This window comes from Bombyx mori, chromosome 6 (genome assembly GCF_030269925.1).
Source record: "Bombyx mori chromosome 6, ASM3026992v2".
Classification (NCBI taxonomy): domain Eukaryota; kingdom Metazoa; phylum Arthropoda; class Insecta; order Lepidoptera; family Bombycidae; genus Bombyx; species Bombyx mori.
In genome coordinates, this window is record NC_085112.1 from 598340 (window position 1) to 625181 (window position 26842).

General features: G+C 41.2%; 1 protein-coding gene across 1 annotated transcript in view; it reads right to left on the minus strand.

The window, feature by feature from the left end:
- LOC101742935 (vesicular acetylcholine transporter-like) overlaps nucleotides 1-18271 on the minus strand; it is a 36711-nt gene extending 18440 nt beyond the window's left edge. The window contains exons 1-2 of the mRNA NM_001288670.1: nucleotides 18218-18271; nucleotides 15801-16244 (exon numbers count right to left, since the gene is read on the minus strand). The gene's annotated coding sequence lies outside the window, so the exon portion shown is untranslated. The remainder of the gene's footprint in view (nucleotides 1-15800; nucleotides 16245-18217) is intronic.
- Nucleotides 18272-26842: the final 8571 nt, after the last annotated feature.

Here is a 26842-nt window from a genome sequence, read left to right on the forward strand (position 1 = left end):
CTACCGTTCACATTCGTGCGATGGCAGTTCCACCTAGTGTGGTGGCAATTTAAATCGCCTGCCAGGATGACCGCGTCCCCCATACCGAACAGTGTCTCGAGGTCACTGCTCAGGAGGGGTTTGTCAGGGGGGAGATAAACGGATGCGATGACGATCGGCTGGTGTCCCGTCAGCGCGATGCGGCACACTGACGCCTCGATATGTAAGAGCGAGGGAGTATCGAGGGGGACGCAGTGCAGGGCCCTCCTATAGTAAATGACAGTCCCGCCCTTGCGGGCGGAGAGTCTGTCATTCCTAACCATGACGTAATTCGCGACTTTGGGGTCGCGACGCGAGGGCTTTAGGAAGGTCTCCTGCACCAGAAGGATGTCGATGAGATTATCGCGGAGAAACTCATATACTTGATCGCGCTGACGCGCGAGTCCGTTAGCATTATAAAATGCTAACTTTATGGAACGCGGTTTTTCCCTACCGTTGCACGCCATTGATTACCGGTAATCAAACCAGCGTGCGCTGGACGGACTCGATGACGTCGATGTACTCGAACGTCGCGTTTAGGCGGTCTTCGGCCGTGACCGCTCTGCGCATGGCGTCGGCGAACGCACGCATGCGGTCGATGTTTATCGCGGCGATGTAGTCGCGAATAATTGTAAAATCGTTTGAGTGCGCGGGGCCGGGGCGAGGCGCGGGACCGGGCGCGGGCGCGGGGGCGGGGCGCGGCGCGAGTAGAGGTTGCGGCGCGTACCGCGGTTGGGGTGCCGGTGTCGTTCCTGCCTTCGTGAACGGCAACGGTTTCGCCCACGCGGAGACGGTGGGCACCGGAGCCGGTACGAAAGCCGGTTTCGGCGCGCGGGGCGCCGAAGTCTTTGGGCCAGCGGTTTTAGGGGGCGCGTTTGCCGGGCGCTTCCGTGGAGCCTTGGGGCATCCACGGTAGTTGGCCGTGTGTCCCTGCTTGCGGCAGAGTACACAGCTCGGCGGCTCCGTCGCTGTCTCCTTCACGCGCGAGCAATCGGTGGTCGCGTGATCGTCTAAACATTTCACGCAACGCGGTCGCGCGTTGCAGTTACGCGCGGAGTGGCCATATAATTGGCAACGGTGGCACTGCCCGGGAGTGCCGCGTTTGTAGGGGGCCTCTACGGTGACCCCCGATAGGCCGCACACGGTGCGGAGACATGAGGCAATTTTCTTGCCCTCCGGTGTGGCTTCTAGTGCTACGAGCACCATATCGTACGCGAATTTATCGCGACCGCTGTGCATCCGGTGCACGCTTATGACGGGGTAGGACTGACCTACCAGGTCATTTTTGATTTGCTCGACGTCGAGCTCTTTTGGGACTCCGCGTACTACGACGCGGAGTTCGCGCTCCTCCTGGAGCGCATAGGTATGATACCCTATGCGTTCCTTGCGGAGGTACGCGGTCAACGACCTATGGTCGTCGGATGTCTCTACCTTGATCTGAATTCCATGCGGGATATTCCTCGCATGGACGACATTGATCTTTTGGGCCTTAAGGGCCAGGGACACGCGATCCCAAGAAGATTTTTCCCGCAGGATGACCGGCGGCGGCGCGGGAACTTTTCGGACGGGCGCGGGCCCGGGGCGCGGCGACGGAGTTGCGCGGCGAGGGGAGTCGGGTGTGACCACGACTTTGGGACGCGACGCGTTCGCGGCCTTGGGCTGCTTCGGCGCCGCGGACGGTTCCACGGCGCGGGCGCGTTTTTTCCCGCGCGCGACGGTGGTGAACCCTTCCGAGGTTCCCGGTTGGGGACTCGCGGCGGACTCGTACTCCATTTCCGACTCGGAGTCGGAGCCGGAGCTCTCCGCTACGGAGGACGCGATCGACGCGGGCGCGGGGGTGGGGGGCGACATCGGCGAGTCGCGGAGTGCCGGCGCGGGAGGCGATAACGGCGAGTCGCGGATGATAATCGCGGCGGCGGCGGATGAACCATCGGGGTTTGACTCTAGCGTGGCCTTGTAGGCCTCAAAACGGGACATAATGTCCGGGCATATTAATTGCACGAACTGCGCGAATAGCGCGCTGTTCGTGTTCATGATGGTTTTCTTGCCCGGGGGGGGCGTCCCCGGGACTTAAGGCACACTCGCCGAAAGGCGAGTCCCCTGAGTAGGAGTTCACCCCCTGTGCTTTACCAGCAACCAGGGGGGGGAGTGCCTCTGCCGTGAAAACGGCAGTTGGCTGGGGATTGGGGTGGAGTTTGGAAGGTGGGGGCCCACTGGGTTGTGAGTGCCACAACAAGCGGTGATCGCAGTGGGGGTTCAGTCTTTAAAAAGACTGTTTTGCACGCCGAATAGATAAATAAATTTAATAATGAAATGAGTGGATGATAAATGAGTTGTCGTTTCGAGTGCAAAACTACGAACACGAAATACGCTTTACCGATTCAAGGTCGCGATGCCAGCGACAGAGCGTCCGGAATGCAAAACAACGTCGACGACAATGTCGTGCAATCCAAACACACGATCGCGACAGCAGCGACAATTTCTCGGGAAAACGCGTCCGGGCTCAACCGTGTTGCGATCGGAACTGTCGATTTGTTCTCTTCTAATTTTCGTTCAACCGATTTATATCGTAATCATACAGAGAGAGAGAGAGAGAGAGAGAGAGAGAGAGAGAGAGTATTCTTTATTGTACACCAAAAAACAAATAAACAGTGCGATACATTAAACACAAAAAAGTACAATTGGCGGTCTTATCGCTAAGAGCGATCTCTTCCAGACAACCATCAAGGTGGACAAGAATCATTTGGAAACGTACTACGATCATAAATATACTGTTTGGAGTAACACAAAAAAAGCTATGCGCTTACGAAATCGAAATTCTTGGTAAGAAAATAAAACAGAATTCGTGAAAAGATCTTGGTTGAGAATGGGCCAAACTGGATTATCCCGACGTCCCTTGAGACGGGGAGGCCGGAGAAAATGGGGCACTGGGATATTTACGCAATACTGTAATCGTATATAATAAATAACCTGCTGATAGTAAGCAGTTTTTATTTTATTTAAATTACATAGATATAGGTTGGACGAGCTCACAGCCCACCCGGTGTTAAGTGGTTATTGGAGCCCATAGACATCTACAACTTATATGCGCCACCCACCTTGAGATATAAGTCCTATGGTCTCAAGTATAGTTACAACGGCTGCCCCACCCTTCAAACCGAAACGCATTACTGCTTCACGGCGGAAATAGGCGGGGTGGTGGTACCTACCCGTGCGTACTCATAAGAAGTCCTACCACCAGAACTATGTCCAGAAACAATTTGGTATACAAAGGTTTTTGAGAGCAAGACAAAAGTGACAGTATATATTTCGGTAGATGGTAATACCACGATCAGATTCAAGAAAAGTTTATTTTCTTCAATAAGATATTTCTGAGTCGAACTAAAGAGAGACCACATTCAACTAAGCTCATTAGTGCCCTAATATCACTGATCTTTTCCGTTACCGGATTCATGTCTGTATACGGTGAGTGTCATTCCTGGGTTATAGACGTCACAAGCAGAAGATCTGCAGAGTTGTTTGGTATTCATTGGCTGTCGAAACTCAACAACAACTTGCTACTCGCTTTCCAAGAAGGTTTCCTTTCAACTAATTAACCCCTACAACAACTAATTAAAAACTAATTAATTATCCCCTTGAAATTGAAACGCATTACTGGTTCGCAGCAGAAACCTACCTGGTGGTCTCTACACGTGAGGGCTCACAAAACGCCCTACCTTCAGTAATACGGATAATACGGGAAGAGTATTTTTAATGAAATTTTAAATTTTAAGAATTTTCTTTTTATTGCACGTGTTAATCTATTCACTGTGGAAATCATTCGTGAATTAAATACGTATATTATTAGAAAAGTTGTAGCTGTTTGCAAAATCCGAATACTGGAACAGTAGTATCGTTCGATAGAAATGCACCGAGCGTCTTATCTTTTAGACCACGACTTCATTTTTAACATCCGCTGATCTGAGGATCTTAGGTACGGTAAAATGGTGCTTTTAAAAACAAACTAACAATGTATATCCATAAAAACCTTTTGTCTACACGATAAACATAAACACAGCATCATTAAATTTCCACGGTGTACAACACAAAACACCGTGGTAATTGCGACCGGCTCGGAGGGGAGAACAAATGAAGCCATTCCCACAAACCTTAGACGAAAAATATATTTGCAAGCACAGTTTAAAGCATTTTGTGCCTTATCTCTCCGGCTTTGAAACTTGAAATGACTTACATGGATTTTACCAGTCATTTCATAGGTGTTGCCGAGTAATTTTAGACAGTATGCTGTTGAAATAAGAGTGTTTTGTGAGATTTGTTGTTAGACTCTCGGGGTTGTGTTACAAGATGTGTGGTTTGTTGTAAATAATGATTTTATTCATGTAAGTCGAGACGTGTTTGTGCTGTGCTCACAATATAGGTGTTTGTTAAAGAAAATGGGTATTTGTATTTTTTTTAATTATTTATTTCGTTCTTGAGAGAAAGAGTTTAGGGCTTGCCATTAGTATTAACTAAGTGTATACTAAAAATTCAGAAACTCTGAGTGTCTACAAATGATGTAATATGTGTAATATGCATACCCTTACAGACTAGTGTTCATAGTGCAGTGACAATTTTAGAGTTACAATACAACTATGAGGATACATAGACGATGTGCTGGTTATCGTATAGGGAATATCGCGTATGCTGACGTACAAAATTAAAATTGCCTCACCAATGAACCAAACCTATGTGAATGCTAATGAAAAGAACCCTTATCTCGCATCTATCGCGTGGTGTACCGCAGTAAATCCATGATGCGTATTACGGCCCCCGTCGACCCCATAACGAGCGCGCGCCAATAAACCATTTACGAGAATATTCCGGAGATACCAGACCCCGCGAAACGTAAAACTATACCTTTTAAGAATTCTCCTCGGAGGATTGGAAATGTCAACGTTGAGGGTTTTGGCATTTTGTTTAATGACAGGAAACACAAACTTACTTCCGTTTGAAGTTAATTGAGGTATACAAATTGGAGAGAATAAGTTTCAATTTTTATAAAAGGGCAAGCAAGAGCTCCACAATTCGATAATCGAATTCACGAATTTCAAATTCCAACATTTGTTTTTAATTACATCTAGCCTTAAGCATGGTAACTTTTTTAATACGATTTTATTAGCTTCAGACGTTAGTATGTATGTAACGAAATCTTTGAACATGATTTTGATCCCTTTCAAAACGTCGGATTAACTCGAAATTTAGCATACTTTTTAAGGACCGATGACAATTCAATATTTAAAAAAATTTGCATAAATCGAAATTCAACTAAAAAATGAAAAATAAATAATAGTTTAAAAAAACTAAAAAAACATGCTTTTATAGAAAATCCAACTAAAAAATAGAAAATACATTTTAATAAATTTGAATTAAAAATAGTATAAAAAAAAGATTTTATTTTAAAAAAGCGTTTTTTTTTTAACTATTATTTTTTCTACCTATGCTGATAGCCTTGAGAGGCTATATCAGCATGCTAACACTGGCCATAGCAAGAACAGTGCTTCGCAGAATCGACCACCGGATCGAAAACCCGACCCACTGAGAAGATCTGGCGAGAAACCCTGTGGGCTTTGTCTATAGGTTAAATGGTAACTATAAATATTACTTAGTTAAAAAGTGTGGCCACAGTACAAAAGGTACATGAGGTGGAGACTGGACAGAGAAGGTGGCATTATAAACGCCAAAAAGATAATGAGCTACGGAAAATGTATTCAGAATCGCAGAGAATTGGTCATTTTAATTATTTCAATTTACGTAAACGCGTACTTTCAAAAAGAAAATCCCTTTGAATATACCATCAAAAAGCCGTGAAGTAGGTTCTTAGACGTACATATTCGCGTCAATCAGTGCACTAGACGTGAGTAACGGCCAAGCAACATGTCGAGTGGCTTTACGAAATGACTCAGCTTATTTTAAAAATAAGAAACGAATTTCCATCAAAACATCCACGGACGTGTTCAATTTAGTACAATCTCCCCTTCGTGAAATTGAGCGTCAGTAACGCTTCGGAGGGCCGGCGCGAGGGCGCGATGATTTGTGCCGATCGCGCTGATACAAAGTAACACCGGCTCGGGCAGGACCCAAGAACATGACCTGAATTTGTACAAATAAAGCTTACCGCAATTCACGAGGAAAATCTCTCGTTAGATAAGATCGCGGTTAGCTTTTTCTGCGCTTATATTAGATTTATAGAACGCTATCTTGGATTACGAAGCCAAACGTGTTTCTGGATTTATTTGAGACCGGCTAAAGTCAGGCGACGGTAAAAGCGATGCTACACGTCAGCATCTAGGTGATAGCAAGTTTGAGATGGAAATACCATTAGACTTTGCTATCCTTCTGAATGAAACGTACAAATGTTTTGCAGCAGAAGTAATTTGGTTAGTGGTTACAAGTAAAAGCAATACGATTTTTTTTGTCTTTGTAGGCAGACGAGTATACGGCCCACCTAATGGTAAGTGGTTACCGTCGCTCATGGACGTCAGCAATGCCAGAGGCAGAGCCAAGCCGCTGCCTACCATTAAGTACTCTCCGCGAGCTACGTTTGAAGAAGGACATGTCATAGCGCTCTGGAAACACCGTGGAGGGGAGCTCATCCAAAACCGGATGGTTCGTGGCAGAAAAGATCTTCGGAAATGCACTATCGATGAATGCAGCGGTTCCAGATAATATGGATGAACTCTGCTCCGATGGCGGGAGGTGCGATAATAAAAGGGAGAGGAGGGGATCATCTCGAATAATTCCTCAAAGCATTCCCCATGGAACATACGGTATAAAACACAGAGAGAACCGAAGTCCCTCCGTAGACCCAGATGTTCCAAGCGACATCTAACTATAGCATTCACATCTGTCATTTTGTCCGTGTCCACCACAAGTTCCGTTCTCGTCGGCATGTCCGGTCCATTTTTCTTCTAAAAGAATAGTTCCCGCACCCTTATACGCAAGGTCCCCTCCAAGACAGTAAGTGTGATCGTGCAATACAACCGCATGTCGCACCCCACACCTTATTATGATAATGTTTCACGCATCATTACTCTAACGGACCTGCTGGCTGGTTGCGAAAATAAATATCAAATTATATTTTATTTCTATTACCAGATGTTCCTGGATAGCATGTTTTTATAATATGTATGTGCGGTTAGTTGAGTTGGGTTAATAGCTAATAAATTTCTAACATTGGCATAATAAAGCGCTGAAGTAAAATTAGTCAGGTGGTTTAGTCAGTAATTCGAACGATATGACAATATAAGTGTTGAGAACGCTTGAAATTCATTTAACTTTGAGATCCCATTGCACGTTAAAACTCCATTTAAACGCATTGCAGATTAGTGAATGATAAGTAATGAGCTTGCATATGCGCTAAAATTCTAAGTATTCTAAAAGCAATAGAAGCTTTCATTAGAAGAATAATACTGGTGGTAGGACCTCTTGTGAGTCCGCGCGGGTAGGTACCACCAACCTGCCTATTTCTGCCGTGAAGCAGTAATGTGTTTCGGTTTAAAGAGTGGGGCAGCCCTTCTAACTATACTTAGAACTTATATCTCAAGGTAGGTGGCGCATTTAAGTCGTAGATGTCTGTGGGTTCCAGTAACCACTTAACACCAGGTGGGCTGTAAGCTCTTCCACCCATCTAAGTAATAAAAAAAAAGGTCCTATGGCTCATCAGATCAGATAATATTTTTTTTTTTTATTAACAACACCCCTTTTTTTAGAACACCACTTTACCTTTGATCCCCCTACGGTGAAAGTACCCTTTGTTCGCAACAACACCGTCAAACAATGCCAAAACTTAATGCCAGTTTTAATAAAGCCCTGTCAACTAACATTTATTAGCGTCGTCCGGGTTATTGTGGGGGAGACGGAAGCCCCTGCAACCGACCGTGTTAATTTGTTGAAATAATTCTCGTTCCTTTGTTCGATTTTGATAAATTGCTTTATAATTTTGAAGTGAAACTTCCTTATCGGCGTTGGAAAAAAATTTACCGTCACATTTTTCGGTTACGCGTCACATTTTTCCGTTACGCGCCATCTTTTAATTAACGGCTGTATGTTCTGAAGTATGGATGCGCATTTGAGAAACCGACCTCATGTCTCAAGGTGGGTCACGGAATACATTTTGTAATTGCAATAATCCCAGGTAACCCACTTAATATCACGTGGACCGTGCTATTATTGTTATTACGTAAAATAATAGGAAGAAAAGTACCAGGGTATTATGATATCAAAGAGATGTATTATTATAACTTTACTCTGACGTACAGCCTTCTTTATTAATTAACGGCTGTATGTTCTGAAGTATGGATTCCGATTTGAGAAATTGACCTCATGTCTCCAGGTGGATTACGGAAATCATTTTGTAATTCCAATAATCTCAGGGAGCCCACTTAATAATATCACGTGGACCGTGCTATTTATTACTGTTATTACGTAAAATAATAGGAAGAAAAGTACCAGGGTATTATGATAGCAAAGAGATTTATTAATAATTAACGGCGGTATGTTCTGAAGCATGGTTTCGGATTTGAGAAATCGACCTCATGTCTCAAGGTGGGTCAAACTTCACGAACCTCAGGAACCCCATTTAACACCACGTGGACCGTGCTATTATTATTAATTTATAGGAAGAAAAGTACCAGGGTATTATGATATCAAAGAGATGTATTATTAAAATGCTGTAATAATCTTAGTAGCAAAAAGGTAAAGTGAAATAATTGTATTATTTGTATTCATGTCTATGATAATAAAATCCTTTTGTTTAAACTTTATCTAATTTAACTTTATTTAACCAATTTCTAGAAAGTTGCATGTAGATCATTTTTCGAAAAATAAGGCCATAAACAAGTTTCACTTCTTACGTGTGTACACTAGTACACGCACACATTTTTTTTCTAATTTACTATAACCAGGGTAACATGTTCCACGATGCTCTCCGTCAAGCCAAGAGAGAAACGTGATAGAATGATGCAACGGAAAGCCACGACCTTCAATAATGAGGAAAACGACGCAACTAGGAGGAGTCAGGGTGCACTACGAGTCTGCACCGGAAGGTACAGCCACCACATCTGTCGCGAAGTCTTCAAGGATTCCGAGTCATAGTAAAAACAGCCGCTATGCGATACTTTTGAGACTAGAACGTGAAAGATCAGGATGGTGGTATTCAAGTTTGATGTTTATAACCTCATTAGACCAGGTAGATCGTGTTTGAAGCAGGACCAAAGCTGCTATGTACACAAAACGTTTAATGTTTTTTTTTGTAAATACTACGACAAAAGATTCAAATCCGCCAAATGTATTTGTTGTGAAAATAAACAGAATATAACCTGAATTTTTGTTTGCTATAATCTATACTAATATATTATTTTACAGTAGTTTTTACGGATGTTCCGTTATAACTACTGAATCATGGATCCGATTGATTTGAAACTTGGTACCCATGTAGAAAATACATGCACTTAATGGATAAGCTAATATTTATATGAGTGTTGGACTCCCTACACCAGTTGTGGAGGCGTTAATGATGACAATCATTGTGGGGGTGCGAAATAATAATGTTAATTTTAAATACCCAGCGAAGCGGACGGGTACCGCTAGTATATTATATTGTTCGTATAACATATCTTAAATCATAAATACGCAAGCTTTTTGTAAAGCTTTAAAATAGCTTTCGATCGACAATGCTCACGTACGAGGGGAGCTTCGACACGACTCTACAGCCGGAAGCAGTTAGTTACGGCGGGATAAATAGGCCGGTTCTACCCTGATTACAGATAGCTCGTGATCCGAATACGGATGCTGTAGATCTAATCTTGCATTGTAAAGGATCGCTATTATTTATGTATTTGAAATGTTTTGTTATTCTAATGAACTACGTACTTTACAAATGTTCATGATTGACTTTTACGATGAGGCAATAGCAATCTTATGGAGTCACCATCATCGTAAAGGCGTCTTTTGAGTCCGCTTGGGGAGGTACCACCACCCTTCCCTATTTCTGCCGTCTAAAAGTTACTAGACTAACTTCCATAAACTGAAAATGTGTCCATCCATCTAAATAATAATAAAAATAGAAAAATGAGTTAACTTTTACGCTATCGAGAACGTTGCAAAACTCTCACTAAGCATAGTGATAACATTTCTGAGTGAGATTATCTCGTATACGGCAACATAGAAATGGTATTCTCGTTTATGACGACAGTTCCCTATGAGCAACAAAGGGTTGAGTTTGTTAAGATGTACATATTTTAACATGTAGTTTGTAGGGGCTATTTTTGAGAGGGCTAAGGGAACCTGAACTTTAGCTAGCATGGTGGGATCTTTGTTGACGGTAACATGCCAATTAGACGAAACCAATGTTTACGAATGTTTGCTCAGATTTCTTGGATAGGAGTATTTTAGAGTTAGAATGTATGGTATCGACTTAGAATAGCACCACCTGTCTTTTTCCATGGCCAGCAGTGTCCTCTGAATATTGGACTGCGTACTGCAATTGCAAACCGACCTTAACTGATGGTAGGGCGTATTCGCCTCGACGACCTGTCGGCCGGGCTCCTTGGGATGGCACCGCGAGTCTGGTTGTAGTATTAACCGCGGAAACCCCTACTCTGATCGATTTCTAACCACAGGTGGAGATCGGACTTTCGGTGAGAGGGGAGTCGGTTGGTAGGTAGGACTCTAAAAATATCCTAAAAACATATTCAGACCGTAAAATCCCGCATACCCCGCGCGTCCCCTACGCTCGGACACCTTGTACGAAGATCACCGCCCTAACCAAAAAAAAGCAGGAATATACACCGCCATCCTACCCATTTCTACCGCGAAGCAGAATGAAGACACTACAGACTTCATCTAATCTCAAAGTGGGTAGCACCATTCGTTCTAAGGTAGTCTATTTAAGTATATCAATAAATTACTTAACCTGTTTCCTGCCGACACGCTTTAGTCAGCATTCTTTGGCACAACAATCCAACACCCCTACACCGGATTTGTCACGCATTTCCAATTGGAGTGGCACACGCGCTACCAATTATGAACAATCGATAATAGAATCACGACAATCGTCTGAGGGATACGCGTAGTGGTTATTGTGGTTAGCTAATGATTATTAAACCCCAAAATCTTCATTGAACTGCACTTTTTCTTTATATTTGTCGATCGTTTTGAATTCTAGAACTATAATGGTGCAAAATTCGTCCCTAATACCGGATAGTGCGTTTTAAGAGATCACTTTAAATAATCAGTTCTAAATTAAGATATCCAAGTACTAAATAATCGATTAGGATTTATTTGTACTTAGACCTAATTAGCAGTTCATTAAAGTACCCTATTATTGGTTAATAATTGGAGTAGAAATATGCGGCACGTGTATAGACTGTACCAATGTACATAGTATCGCTAACGGGATATCCTGTCTTGATCAACAATGAAAACCCGTCACGTTCAGAAGTTTCAACAAAACGAAAAACACATAACTACAGCTAGCTGCGCGTATTTTAAGATAGCTTCTATCAAACAGCCTCGCGTTTCAAACCTACATTCGTTTCTTTCACGTCACCTGCCACATTATATTAGCATAGGACAAAAGTTTCGACTTTGCTCCGCGCCGCGGCGCTACCCATCAAATATTCATGACGAGGGGGCTCCCACCCCACGCTGTGGAAACTTCTGGTGCACGAAAGCCTTAGGGCATTTCTAAAATTGTATTTCTCTTACATAATACTCGTTGGATTTATATTTCAGGGTTATTTTGTTTGTTATGTTTCGGATTGAAAATGTTAGGTTTGATAGATTTTAAGATGGGTTTGTCTAAATAGGTCGATGCCGTCACTATACTTTATCTGTCGTGAAGCAGTTGTCAATTTTGTTGTCAAGGGTAAGATAGTCCTTATTCTGGAGCATTCGAGATTTGCACTTCACATTATCTCAAAGGGGTTTATACCCGCGTATTTGATATGGTAACATGGGGGCTACTTAGACACATGTCTACTCTCTAATCTCGCATTCGTTGCTTCGTCGATAAGCGGCATTAATGGTGAAAGTTAATCTCAGTATTTTTGGTAAATATGTTTGGTATCCAGGTTGTGGTATGTATACTTGAATTGCAGCAAATAAAAATAAAACAGGAGAATATCGCAGCTTGGTGAATAAAGGATTTTAACTATTAATTTAATTCAATTAATTTAATGTTTCGTCATATAAGTGGAACTGCTGCAAATAGTTAAATAAGCCAAAAACCGTTTATTGTCTTTAGACGTGGTTTTAACAACGTTTTCGGGGAACAAGGGAAAATATTAATCTGATTTATATGTTTCGAGTCTATTAGTCGATGGGTTAACGTCTGTAACCGGAGCGGGGGTCGAATTGGGGCTAATTGATGCAATTACTGAACCGGAGTGGAGGCGCTCAGTAATTACACTGTTATAATCAATGTAAATTATTATTATTTTTACCATACATCTTTTTGTTGTAGCTTAGACGGGTGGGCGTGGTCATGGCTCACCCAGTGCTATTTTTTTTTATTGCTTAGTTGAGTGGACGAGCTCACGGCCCACCTGGTGTTAAGTGGTTACCGAATCCGATAATAAACACAATGCTGCCACTTACCTTGGGACAGGAGGTTTAAGATTCAGCTACATATATAACATAGTAGGCCAATTGACATACATCGAAAACCTGGTTTACTGGTGGTAGGACCACTTGTGAGTCCGCATGGGTAGGTACCACCACCCAGTCTATTTCTGCCGTGAAACAGTAATGCGTTTCGGTTTGAAGGGTGGGGCAGCCATTATAACTATACTTGAGACCTTAGAACTTATACCTCAAGGTGGGTGGCGCATTTACGTTTTAAATGTCTATGGGCTCCAGTAAACACTTAACACCAGGTGGGCTGTGAGCTCGTCCACCCATCTAAGCAAGAAAAAAAAGCCCAAACTTATTTGAATAAAAATTATATGTGGTCGAAGTACAAATTACTTCTATTTTTCGTTATTGCTAACGATGGACAGGCTTAATTAGAGCCCACCTGTTATTAAGTGGTTAGTTCTAAATGTCAGTTATATTGTATAACGGCTTTTATGTCCCGTTAAACGAGAATCCATATCTGGGATCAAAATAATAGTATGGTGCTATGTCTACGGAATTCCAATACGCCCCATCCCAGAAGCTAAGCTGACTGCCAGTACAAACGGAAGGGCATGATGTGTGGGAAGCTTCGTGCTTATTGGCTCGATAAAGCTTTCTGGTCAGGCGTCACCTAAGCTCTGATCGAAGCTCGCGGCTTGGAAACTTGTCTTTTATAAAATTCAAAGAATATTCTCGAAGCTAAACACAAAATTACGTAACAACAGAATATCAAAGTGGAGACAATAGATTCAATTATAATGGTTTCCCGACGTAACTAAGTTTGCTTGACAAATTCCACAATCGATGTCGCTATGTGTGGGCCACGAGATAAGTGTTTTTTATTTATACACAAAGGCAATGGAAAATCGCTATTAAATTGGTCCGCAAGCTCATAAGCGCTTCTATGCTAATTAAAATAGACCACCATTTTTGTTTTAAAGGAATCGAGTCGACATTTAGCTGGAACTCATAACATCTTTGCGACCGGATTAGATAGAAAAGTAGTATTACTGCCCGCTCATAACAAGCTCTACCCAGAGCAATTGAGAGAAGAATTAGAATAGGCGGCGTAGTTAGAACCTTCCCATAGATAGTGATCGATAAAAATAAATCCTGTGAATATAATATTGACTTATTTCAACATAACAAATCACATAGCGACAAATTTAGCTGGAACTCATAATAATCTTTGCGACCGGATTAGAAAGAAAAGTAGCATTACTGCCGGCTCATAACAAGCTCTACCCAGAGAAATTGAGAGAAGAATTTAAAATAAGGCAGCGTAGTTAGAACTATCCCACAGATACTGATCGATAAAAATAAATCCCGTGAATATAATATTGACTTCAATTTTCAATTTAACAAATCACATAGCGACCAGCCTCACATTTTATGGCCACATCTGAAAGATCGGGAATTGTAACAAGCTCGTCGTGTGGTTGTGACGGGCAAATTGGAGCGGAGATATGCGAGGGGGGGCATTACTGTATGGCTTGTAACCAGTGATGGATTCGCACTGGTAATTCAAGGAAAATTGTAAAAGGCAGTTGTGTTAGGCAGCGGCTTGACTATGCCCCTGGCATTACTGAACTCCATGGGTGACGGTAACTACTCACCATCAGGTGGTACGCTCGTCTGCCTAATTACAGAAAACAATCTTGTACCGAAGCCGAAATGTAGATTTTAGTGCGCTTTATCCATATCAAAACGATAAGTCATATGAGTAAGTTTCTATATTATGAATCTGTCATGTATAACAAAGTCAACGCGTAAGGTCATAGGCTCAGCGAGTCGCCCGGTTTTCATCATTAATTAGTTATTGTACAAAATAATGTTTCATTGCTTTTAATTAAAGTAATTAAAGCTATGGGTCTCGTAATGTGAAGCGGTTACCGGCACATAGGCATCACAACGTGAATGCCGCTAGCCCTCTTAAGGTCTGGTAAGTTAGAGGTATAACTTTATACACTTTTCAAAAACCTAAAAACTTATTTGCACATTTTGAAACCTTGTTAGTATTTGAATAGAAGACACAGGATCACAATGCCCTGAGTTAATACAATACTAATAAAAACATTTTTCCAAACAAAAAAGCCACCTTCCTTTCGCAAATATTGTTCTCGCCCCAACGAGCCACCAATGCCCAAATTAAACCTTAACTCGTTGTGATAAAGGTCAGCATTGATGTTTATTCGGAACGCTAACGAATGCCAAATATTTGTGCAAGCGATGTTATTAAATATACGAGGGTTGTAATGTTATTAGAAATATAAGGGAGCAAGCACATGTTCTGTCGGTGTTAGGGTGTTGTGAGACCACGCAGCTTGTTACCACCGGCTTGTCTATTTTAGCCGCAAAACACGTGGTCTTCAATGAGACGGGTAGAATCAGTTTGAAGAAACTGAGAAGTCTCTTTCAACTTCTAAATGTAGGTATCGGCAAGTTGTAGCTGACACCTTAAAGCTTCATGATCGGCTGGCTTGTGTCCCTATCCTTGTACTAATCCATGCTAAATAACTGTCGACAGCTTTTAAAGCTTATTGATTGATAATAAGTTACGAAAATCTTTAAATACCGTTGAGACATCGATCCATAGGTCGAGATCTCAACGCTATAATAGTCCATTCCATCCTAAATTTCAAATCGGAGCAAAATGCGCGATGCCGGTCCTGACCCGGACCTTAACTTGCCTAAAGAGAATAGCCGCTCCGTCCAGTGTGCTTAGTGCGAGTTTTTTAACGTTCTCGATCACGTAAAAGTTAACTCAAATTTGTATGGAGTTGGAACAGCTTCACTTCGTTTGCCGCTAATAATTAAAAACTCGCACTAAGCACACAGAGCACACAGGACGCAAGGACCCTGCTCCCGAAGCCAAGTTACAATACCGAATGTTTCTGCGAGTGGTCTCTTTACAGTTTAACAGCCTGTCTGCAGGTTGGAAAACGCAAAAATTTTGCTTAAAGAGCTTTATATTTAATGTGCAAGCTCACACACAGTACACCTGGTGATAAGTAGCTATCGGAGTAAATAAGGAAAACACTTACGAATCGTATTATAGACTCAAAATGAAATTTCTGCTTCATCAAACAATTTGACCTCAAAATACACATTTAGAAACATAACCTTACCTGAGTCTCTGAGCTGCAGCGAGCCGACCTTGTTGGTGAGGTAGCCCTTGATGGAGCTGGCGACCCGCGAGGGCGAGGCGGCGGCGGCGCCCCCCCGCAGCGCGCCCTGCAGCCGCCCAAACAGCGCGGCCCCCTCCGCCTCCACGGTCGAGCCCCTGGGGGCGACTGCCCCTCACCCTTCAAATCCTAACTTTATACTCAACTTGGAGTTCTAAATTCAAATGTGCTGTATGGACAGGCAGTTCGTTTGACCGCTGGGGCTATGTAGGTTTGTATTTGAAGTCAGAGTTCGACCGGTGGCTAATTACGAATTGAATTTTTTATTTCAATTTTAAATGTATAAGTAATTACGTTTAAAATACCTAATGTTTAAAGACTAAATCAGTGTTTGTTTTGATATGTATCGTTTGCGGGTTCAGTGCTCGACCATAGTGCGCCGTGTGCCTGGAACAATCAGGAAATGCGATAGTTAAAGCATCTGGAAAACAAATTATTCTTCTCGTACAGCGATGCGGTCCTACAAAAAAACATTCATAAAATCTTTGTCTTGTATCTATAGAAGAATCTGCGAAGCCGGATGTGTGCAGGCGGAAGCAACCACTCGCCCAACATCCGGCCGCCATCTTGCTCCCGGAACGCTTTCGGTTTACGACATCCGGTTATTTTGTGTGAAATAATGTAACTTTTTCGAATGTTCCTTCTGAGGGTAGCTTAAATTTGATTTAATTGAATTCACATTCTTTTGTTACAATTATTTAACGCGAATCGAGTTGCACTTTTATTTTGAAGTCAGCAAAAATGGTTTTTTTTGTTCACTATTACTTTAGAATATAGAACAAACTTGTACTTGATAATCAATATCACCATTTACCTTGAATCATATCGTATGAGGTATCGGGTATTGACGTATTGATTACATTTATAATTTAATAAAATAAATGTTTTAAAGCACATATTATTATTATTCATTCTTACAAACTTTAAGTTTGTCTGGAAATCAGGTTCTAAGATAGCTTGCCAATATTCTAGTTTATTAATAATTAATTGGCACTACACGTGTCGCACATATAATTAATAGCCATATTTACGGAATAATATCTCATTCATTGCTTCCAACATTTATAAATGTCTAGCTTTATAGAAAATTGTATGGCAAGCTATTCGGAACTTTAGAAATACTACAATAAAATTAATAAACGCGAAATTAAATCTTTAAAATATTTATAATTAGTATTGTTTGAAATTCATGACTTTTTGTGTATAATAAAAATGTTCTTTGAGGTAGGCGTTAGTTCCGACCTCACTTCGAGAGAATCCTACAAATATTTCTGGCGTATTCGTCTTTGCGAGCAAACTAATTTATTTTTGACAAGATTAGCTCAACTCTGGTTATTACCTATTACATATTGTATCTATTATATTACCTATACCTATTACTATATATTACCCATACCTTAATAGGTAATCTATTATACCTACTTAGTGTTAAGACTGTCGTATTTTCCAAATCCAATAAGTACTTTCGGGGAGCTTCAGAATTAACACACGATCTTACAAAAGGATTCTTAATGGTCCTTTTGCGTATTGATTCCAAGATACCATTTAGGCCCTATTCAGCTTTATCCTATACTAAGAGCTTTAATCCCTCCATTTTCCGGTCCCATGGAAATTATTGCTAAAGCTCCAATGGAATAGAAATCTCGCCTAAGTTCGTTCATGTCGATGTGATAACTTAATACCGGCAGGGGCGTGGACTGGACTACCTTTCTGCGCAAAAAAATAACTATGCTCTTATATTTTAACTGTGCCGTAGGTCGGAGAACCAGCGTAGTATGGTTTACGCGCTATGACTAGCTAGCTTCAGAGCCACTTTAAGAATAAACCAAAGGTTCCTAAGCTAAATTCAATTTAGTGCTTTTCTTAGAATTTTTTTTTTATGTAGCAGTTTTTTTGAGAAGCAAATTTAAAAATAGAAATTGAAAATATTTTTTGTGCCAAAATTTACTTAATTTGCAATATACTAAAGCTATCCTTTTTCTAATCATATTAAGGTACGTAAATACGGTTTTATTTCATGATTATACCTCTTAAATTTATTATATTAATTTAAAGAAAATCTAAAAATGTAATATTTATTTAGAATTTCTGAATCACGAATACTGTCAAAAGAAGAAGAGAAAAGAATTAAAAAAAAAAAAAAAAATACACTAATTCATGCAAAACTATAAACCACCCACACACACAGACATACCACTACCATCACAAATATACACACATATTACGTAACCAATTACATAACAAACTCACACACTAGAACATTTATACTCACGCACACATTCTCACTAATTACACCTTAAGACAAAAATGAGAATAAAAAAATAAAAAAAAAACAGAAATAAATTTCATGAAAAAATCACCTCGTTCTTGTGGCGGGGCGAGCTTGGCACACTTGGGAACACCTTGCCCGGACTGGCAAGGCTGGCCGGTAATGCCTGAAAAGGCTGTATTGACATGCGCGGACCGAAGCCCCGTGATTGGGCCCCGGCTTGCCCTGACGTCACCGACGACCCACCAACCACGGCGCCCTGAAACTTTCATGTAGGCAGGAGACGAGATAGGTCGATAACTAAAAATAGAACCTAAAGGACATTTGGGATCCGTATTGGTCGATATTTGTGTACGTGTGTGCACGCGAGACCACACATTCGCAAGCCATTAATCAGAATTGACGCTTGGAATTAAATCATTCGTTTTGACGAGCCAGACATTGTTTCGCTGCATTGATAAAAGAAGCCTTGAAGTCATCCCTTATAGATCACGACTGCTAACAGCCTATCAGTAGTATGATCCCTGGTAATGCACCTCACGAACTTCAAATAACAAAATAAATGACAATATCATTAATGTAATCGAGGGCAATTAAATACGCATTACATTAATGATAGTAAAAAGCTACCATATTACAAATAAAAAAAGAAAATTACCAATCGTTGCGTCAACAAAGTTCTGAAACACAAACACATAAAAAAGGTCGCTTCAGAACATTCTCCTTTTTTTTAAGTCAGCTAAAAATCAAAATGCAGATAAACGCTAATACAAAAAACCGTGTTTGTGGTTTCTTCGATTAAGTGCTATTAATTGTTGCTAAGACATCCGTACCCCAGAGCCCCAGTGGAAAGTCAAAAATATAATACTCACCCCTCACCCACATCTATGTATATTGGACAGCTAGCTATATTTGATACAGTACACAAATTCTGCAAACCATAAAAGTATCAAATTATGTAAATTTTCTTGACTTTAACTCGGTAATCCTGAATTGTCTGTTAAAATTGTTGTACCATCTACAGAATTTTTTACTGGTGGTAGGACCTCTTGTGAGTCCGCACGGGTAGGTACCACCACCCTGCCTATTTCTGCCGTGAAGCAGTAATGCGTTTCGGTTTGAAGGGTTGGGCAGCCGTTGTAACTATACTGAGACCTTAGAACTTATATCTCAAGGTGGGTGGCGCATTTACGTTGTAGGTAACCACTTAACACCAGGTGGGCTGTGAGCTCGTCCACCCACCTAAGCAATGAACAAAAAAAGAAAAAAAGAATACAGACTGGTGTATGGATTTTTTTATTGCCCTTGTAGACAGACGAACACACAGCCCACCTGATGGTGAGTGGTTACCGTCGCTCATAGACTTCAGCAATGCCACGGGAAGAGCCAAGCCGCTGCCTGGGGTACAGAGCGTCACCACCAGGAGCCGTGTGGTTTGAAGGGTGAGATCGTTATACAATGCAATCGAGACCACCACTTCATACCTCTGTGCAGTCTATGGGCTTCGATAACCACCAATTAGACTAGAAACTAGTCTACCCTCTGGTTCAATAAAGAAAATTTTAATTATTTTAAAATTACAGATATTAGAGTAAAAACTTCTTATTCGCAGGATATATGCTCTGTGAATATACCGCGAATACAGAAACCGTGAAAATGGAAAAGCGCGTTTACAAAGTATATTCGGTTGGATATCTACATTTTGGAATCCTTTATATCAATGTATAGGTACCGATGTACCTATTGATTTGCCAATAAAGAAATCTTTAGCTGCGAATATAGCAAATGGGTCGCATTTTTTTCATCCGTATATAGTGAAAACGCGAACGAAGGAAGCGCGAATAAGGAGCTTTTACTGTATCGTATTTCACTTCATTACGCATAATTTATTTTTAAAACCATATTACTATTCGTAGCATTAAAAAGGAATGTTTGTAAAAATTAAAAATTCATATCGTATTCAATAAGACCATGCTTCAACAGTAGTAAGCGGACTCTGGAGCTAGATAGAAAGAGAGACAGAGAAAGAGAGAGAGAGAAGAGATGCAACATGACGTTTACCTACCTAAATATAGTATATTGTGCTAAAATGCTCTGAGGAATTGTTCGAGATGATACCGGCATCTCGTTTTTACCATCGCACCGCCCACCACCGGAGTAGAGTTCATACATACTACCTGGAGCCACTGCGGTCATCCACAGTGCGTTTCCAGAGATCTTTTTTGCCATGTACCACCCGGCTTTGGAATGAGCTCTCCTCCACGGTGTTTCCCGAACGCTATGACATGTCCTTCTTCAAACGAGACTTGTGGAGAGCGCTTAACGGTAGGCAGCAGCTTGGCTCTGCCCCTGGCATTGTTGAAGTCCATGGGCGACGGTAACCATTCACCATCACCTGGGCCCTATGCTCGTGTGCCTACAAGGGCAATAACAATAAAACTGATCACTCACCATAATATGAACTAGCAGACAGCACACTAAATACAACATAAAAAAGCTGCCGTGATTTTATAAGTCAACCTCATACCCGCCAGCCCGACTGCGTCAATAAAAACGGTTATCTAAGAGAGTCGCACTGCAGTAAGAATCAAAAATACCTTTCCGAGGTTGTAGTGACTGACTTCGGTCACGAACGAATCATTTCATTAGCTCCCAGATTTTTAAACCGAGTACGGATATATTTAAAATGCCGAGACGGGACCACCCAGTTTTTTTAATTGCTTCCTTGGGTGGACGAACTCACAACCCACCTGGTGTTAAGTGGTTACCCACAGATATTTTCAACGTAAATGCCGCCACCCAACTTGAGACATGAGTTCTAAGTTTCAATTTTTACAGTAAAACAGCTGCCGCCCTTCATACCGAAACGCATTACTGCTTCACGGCAGAAATAGGCAGGGTGGTGGTACCTACCCGTGCTGACTCGCAAGACGTCCTACCACTAGTAATTCCGCAGATTATAATTTTGTGGATTTGATTTTTATTACACGATGTTATTCCTACAACGTGGAAATCAATCGTAAACATTTGTTGAGTACGTATTTCATTGGAAAAGTGTGTACCCGCCGGCGGGATTCGAACACCGATGCACCGCTACATACGAATGCACCGGACAACTTATCCTTTAGGCCACGACGACTTTAATGTGACTAGTGTTAAGTAATTGCGGGAGCCCGTAGGCACCACAATGCCCTGTGTCTTTTTCCCCCACCCAATCGCTGGTAGCCTAAGAGGCTATTCTTACGACGTGCAGGTAGGTGAGTTCACGGGCTCAACTTAAGAGAATTTGCTAACACTAGCCCTAGCAAGAGCAGTGCTTCGCAGAATCTACTACCGGATCGAAATTGCCACCCACTGAAAATATCCGGCGAGAAACTCAGTGGGATGTGTCCATGGACTAGTTCGTTCTTCGTCGTAATCGACGAATTCGACGAAGATGGTGGTCGGTGCTTGAGGGGCCTAAATTCCAAGTGAATCCAGGGAATCTGATTAGACATGTTTTGGACGACGGTGGCTTTGCGTTGCCCCGTCGCGGTCAGACTCAGTCTCCATCTCTATTATATAGTATAACGACTCTCTCAAAGCTTCTAACCAAAATATATAAAATCTTCGGGGGAGAAATAAACAGGGCGGTAGCACGTACTCAAGCGAGATCTTGAAACGCTCTACCAACAGTGATTTTCTTTTAGTTAATAAAAACAAATTTGCATTATAAATTAAAATTAACATTATAAATATTTATCTATATAATACGTGAAGCAAAAACTTTGTAGCCCTTATTACGAAAATTGCGCGGACGGAGAAGTATGAAATTTCCCACACTTATAGAGAATATAGAGAAGTAGTGCAGAATGCTAATATTTTTTAAAAATTAATCAATAAAAATACATTAAATCAATAAAGAAAACATTATACACACTACCATGTATTTGTCACAACAAATACATATAAATGTACTCTTTGTTTATTGTCAATTGTGAAACTTGTTAAGAAAATTATTTATAAGAAAACACTCAACCAAAAAAGTTATGAATTTATCATGCTTAGTTTGCTTCTTCATTAATAGTTAAAGCGTTTCTTGTATTTTTGTTGAATAATTCAGAAAGTTTTGATTTAAATAGATGTTTCTAGATGCTTTGACAAGACTTCACCGCTAATTTCGAAAGCTATTTCATAACTAAGAAAGACTTGCAAGAAAAACAGGGACGGAAACTCTTTAAACTATTACAGCGTTTCAATTTCACAAAGCATTTTAATTAGTCCAAATATGTACTATTCGCCAGAGCCGTCATCATCAGCCTGTATCTCTCCACTGCTGGATGTAGGCCTCTCCCATAGTCCGCCACAACGAACGATCCTCCGCCTTCCGCATCCAATGCTCCCAGCATATCGCCGCAAGTCATCGGTCCAACGGGCAGGGGGACGCCCAACGCTGCGCTTACCGGTACGCGATCTCCAGTCCAGAACACGTCTGCTCCATCGGCCATCGGTTCTGCGACACGTATGTCCGGCCTATTGCCACTTCAGCTTGCTAATATTTAGGGCTATGTCGGTAACTTTAGTTCTTTGACGGATTTCATCATTTCTGACTCGATCCATCAAAGAAACTCAAAACTCAGAAACGCCAGAGCCGGACTTCTTCAAATTGCAACTATAGTGAGGCGCAGCGCTTAATAATATAGAAGAATTAATTAAGATCAATATTATCAATAATTCCAATCTCACCGATCGCTTGGAAACTCTGGGTCTACCTGCGTGCGTCCACGGCAATCCAGCGATCTTCTCTGCCACGTATTATCCGGCTCTGGAATGAATTCGATGGGGTATCCTTCTTCAAATGAGGCCCACGGAGAGTACTTAGCGGTAGGCAGCGACTTGGCTCGGTCCCTAGCATTCTAGCCGTCAGCCCTCTCTCTCATATCGTCATTCACAAACCCCATCCATGTCTTCTTCGGTCCACCGATTCCCCCTCTATCTCTACCTTGCACTATCATTTCCATACATGTACAACTTACTTGATACTTGGTAGTTCATCGCCTCAAAATTTCAATATCATAAATTCAACAAACAGAATAACTTGTAACCTTTGAAGCGATACTTTTAAGCTCCACATATTTAAAGCTTAAATAACACAGGCGATAGAAGCGCGTTATTAATTTTAAGTTGTGATGTTGGCAAAGTACCAAATTGATAGATTTAAGTGGTTGACGAGACTGTGGAACGAAACTTGACTCAATAATGATGCGTTGACGGAATGTCTATCACCACTTCATAGGTTAGTACATCTGAAGGCACACATCAGAAGGAACTATGGTCTTATCTCAAAAAAAGACATATTTTTTTCTCTGTTTGTGCGTTGCATCATGCTTCCAAATAGATGAACCGATATTAATACTGCTTTTATTTTATTATATTGGCAATACGATGCCCGCCGCATAAGAGATGGCGGGGCATCGTGAGACGCATCAAGTCTGCCCCTTCCAACACTACATGACGATCACGACCACTCTGTCAAGAGTGACACGATTGAGAAGAAGAATAATTGAAGTCCTTAGAATTTATGTTTATTATATTTTTTACTGGTGGTTTTAGGACCTCTTGTGAGTCCGCACGGGTAGGTACCACCACCCCGCTTATTTCTGCCGTGAAGCAGTAATGCTTTTCGGTTTGAAGGGTGGGGCAGCCGTTGTGACTATACTGAGACCTTAGAACTTATATCTCAAGGTGTGTGGCGCATTTACGTTGTAGATGTCTATGGGCTTCAGTAACCACTTAACACCAGGTGGGCTGTGAGCTCGTCCACACGTCCAAGCAATAAAAATATATATATTTATCCTTATTTAGAATTATATCCAGAGGTGTGGATTAGGGATGTAAACCGGTTCGAAGAAAACCGGAGAAAAACCGGTTTTTATACATACTGATAAATACCGGTTTTTATTTAAAAATACCGGTTTTTTACGCTTTACATTCACAGTTCACACCAGTGCTACCAGATCAAATAGACAAGCTACAAATATAAAAAACCGTGTTTCAGAATCAAATTACCGTGCATTACATTTAAAAACTACAGTGCAATAACCACAATATGGTTGGTAGACTTTTAGCGTACGAAATGAGGACCGTGACCCAAATATCCATATATCTGCACCCAACACTCAGAAATGGCTTTCGCCAACCAGAGCACATGTTGTCTGCAAAAGAGATGGTGCATCGTGAACTGGGGAATCTTCTTGAAGAATTTTCCACTCTCGCTTTATCATCGGAACAGCCAGAAAAAACCACAAACAATTTAAAAAAACCTGGTATTCTGGATTTTTTGCATTCGCGAAAACGGGATATTCCGAACGCCACGGCGGCCGCAGTGAATATAGTGCGAATGTATATTGAGGTTGAAGCCGCCACAGTAAACCACACCGAAATTGCTGGCATGTGCTAACATCCAGAAGGAGCAGGCTTCTGAATGACGCAGTGGACCAACTATGCCTATTGCATCAAAAATTTTTATTATTGGAACACTTTTTTATTATTGGATGGATTGGATGGAAAAACTTTTTATTATTGGATAATATATATGATCATTAAAAGCCTATATAAAATATGCTCACCCAATTAATTGTATGAAGAAAACTCTTCGTTTGTACGTCAATTTGTTTTATTTAGAGATTATTTAGCCTTTATGGAAAAAACCTAAAAATACCTAAAAAAAACCGGTTTTTTAAGAAAAAAACCGGTAATAAACCGGAGCCAGAAATTGTAATCGGTTCACATCGCTAGTGTGGATAGCTTCAGCTCTTTTCTAGTTATCGTAGGAATGTCAAAAGGATAGCGTTAAGCCGAGTCCGGTTTTCTTAAATCCATATTAAATCCGTCGCCCACGTTCAAGCATAAGATCGAAATCTTCTTGGAGTGACAACGGCCCTCCTAACTTTCTGATACAAAACAAATAGTTTCAAGGAAACATTTATAATGATATTGCAGGTTACACAGTGTAAAACTTCCTCTAAAAGATTGTGATAATGCTTCGTAAACAGAGTCTCGAATGTTGTTAGGGAAAACGTGAATACATATAGACAAGACGAGGCTACTGTCTGCAACTCCACCCGCGTGGACTATGCATTTTTTATTGCTTAGATGGGTAGATGAGCTCACAGCCCACCTGGTGTTAAGTAGTTACTGAAGCCCATATACATCTACGACGAAAATGCGCCACCCACCTTGAGATATAAGTTCTAAGGTATCAGTATAGTTACAACGGCTGCCCCACCCTTCAAATCGAAACGCATTACTGCTTCACGGCAGAAATAGGCAGGGTGGTGGTACCTACCCGTGCGGACTCACAAGAGGTCTTACCACCAGTAATACTTTTATAAATATAATGTTCCTAACAATACATTTAAACGTATACCAGTCTCTGTAGTACATATATCTCATCATCAGTCTCTGGTACCCTTAAAACAGAGAATCCTAATTTGGGTCGTGATTTATTCCCAGTTAATTGTTCATTATCTCAAAATCGATTCCGTGGTTTGAGCGTGAGTGATCGCCTGAACTATCTCGTTATTATGTTGGTATAGATTAACGAGAAATTTTCATTAACACAATTCAAATTGTTGTTGCTTCTATAATTGCCACCACTACAGACTAAACTAGGACTAATCACTTCACACCAGGTGAGCTGTGAGCTCGTCCACACATCTAAGAAATAAAAAAATATATTTGAAGAGCATCACCGATGAGCTGTAATAAAAAAATGAAAGAGAAAGCAGAGAACCCTTCACTGCGACCGTGGCGCTTTTAACCAATTATTTTTTTCGCATAGGGGAATTCAAACAAGCGTTGCCAAAATGAATCGCGAGAATTTTATCATACAAATTCAAATTCAAAATCATTTATTTCAACTTAGATGTCAAAAACAGTAATGCATCTATTTTTAAAAAGTTTGTTACTGTCGTCTTTACTGGTGATAGGACGTCCTATGAGACTGCACGGGTAGATACCACCACCCTGCCTATATCTGCCGTGAGGCAGTAATACGTTTCGGTTTGAAGGGTGGGGCAGCCGTTGTAACTATACTTGAAACCTTACAACTCATGTGTCGAGGTGGGTGGCGGCATTAATATTGTAGACGTCTATGGGCTCCGGTAACCACTTAACACTAGATGGGCCGTGAGCTCATCCACACATCTAATCAATACATAACATAACACAATTCTTCTACCAATATTTAGAAGAAAAAAAAACAATTGCCAGAAAATAAACTTTTTATACCAATTTAACCAAATATTAAGTAGGTACTTAACAAAATTGTTACCCGAGAAAAGAAAGTTCGAGTAATTTATTTAAGCTCAGAACAGTGAAACCTAAAAGCACAGGGGTCTGAACATGTATTCGAAACAGCCAGAGGCTATCGGTGCCTAGATCGATAGCGGCGAGCATGCGCTGTGGCCACTGAGTCGGGAGCGCTATAAAAAACTAAACTAGCTAGTTTGTATATGTGTTTTTAGATCAGCAAAGAAGCGTACTTTGTGATCAAAGGGCTTGACTTCAGCACATCTTCTCCGAGTCATCTTATGAAATTGTGGTTTTGAAATTGGCACCTCCCAGCAATAATACTGCAGAGAATTGTGGTCGGTGCTGACTAATGCAGACCTGGTGTGGGCCTAATCACACACTGACTATGTTCCTAAGGAAGTATTCCCAAACTTTACTGGCG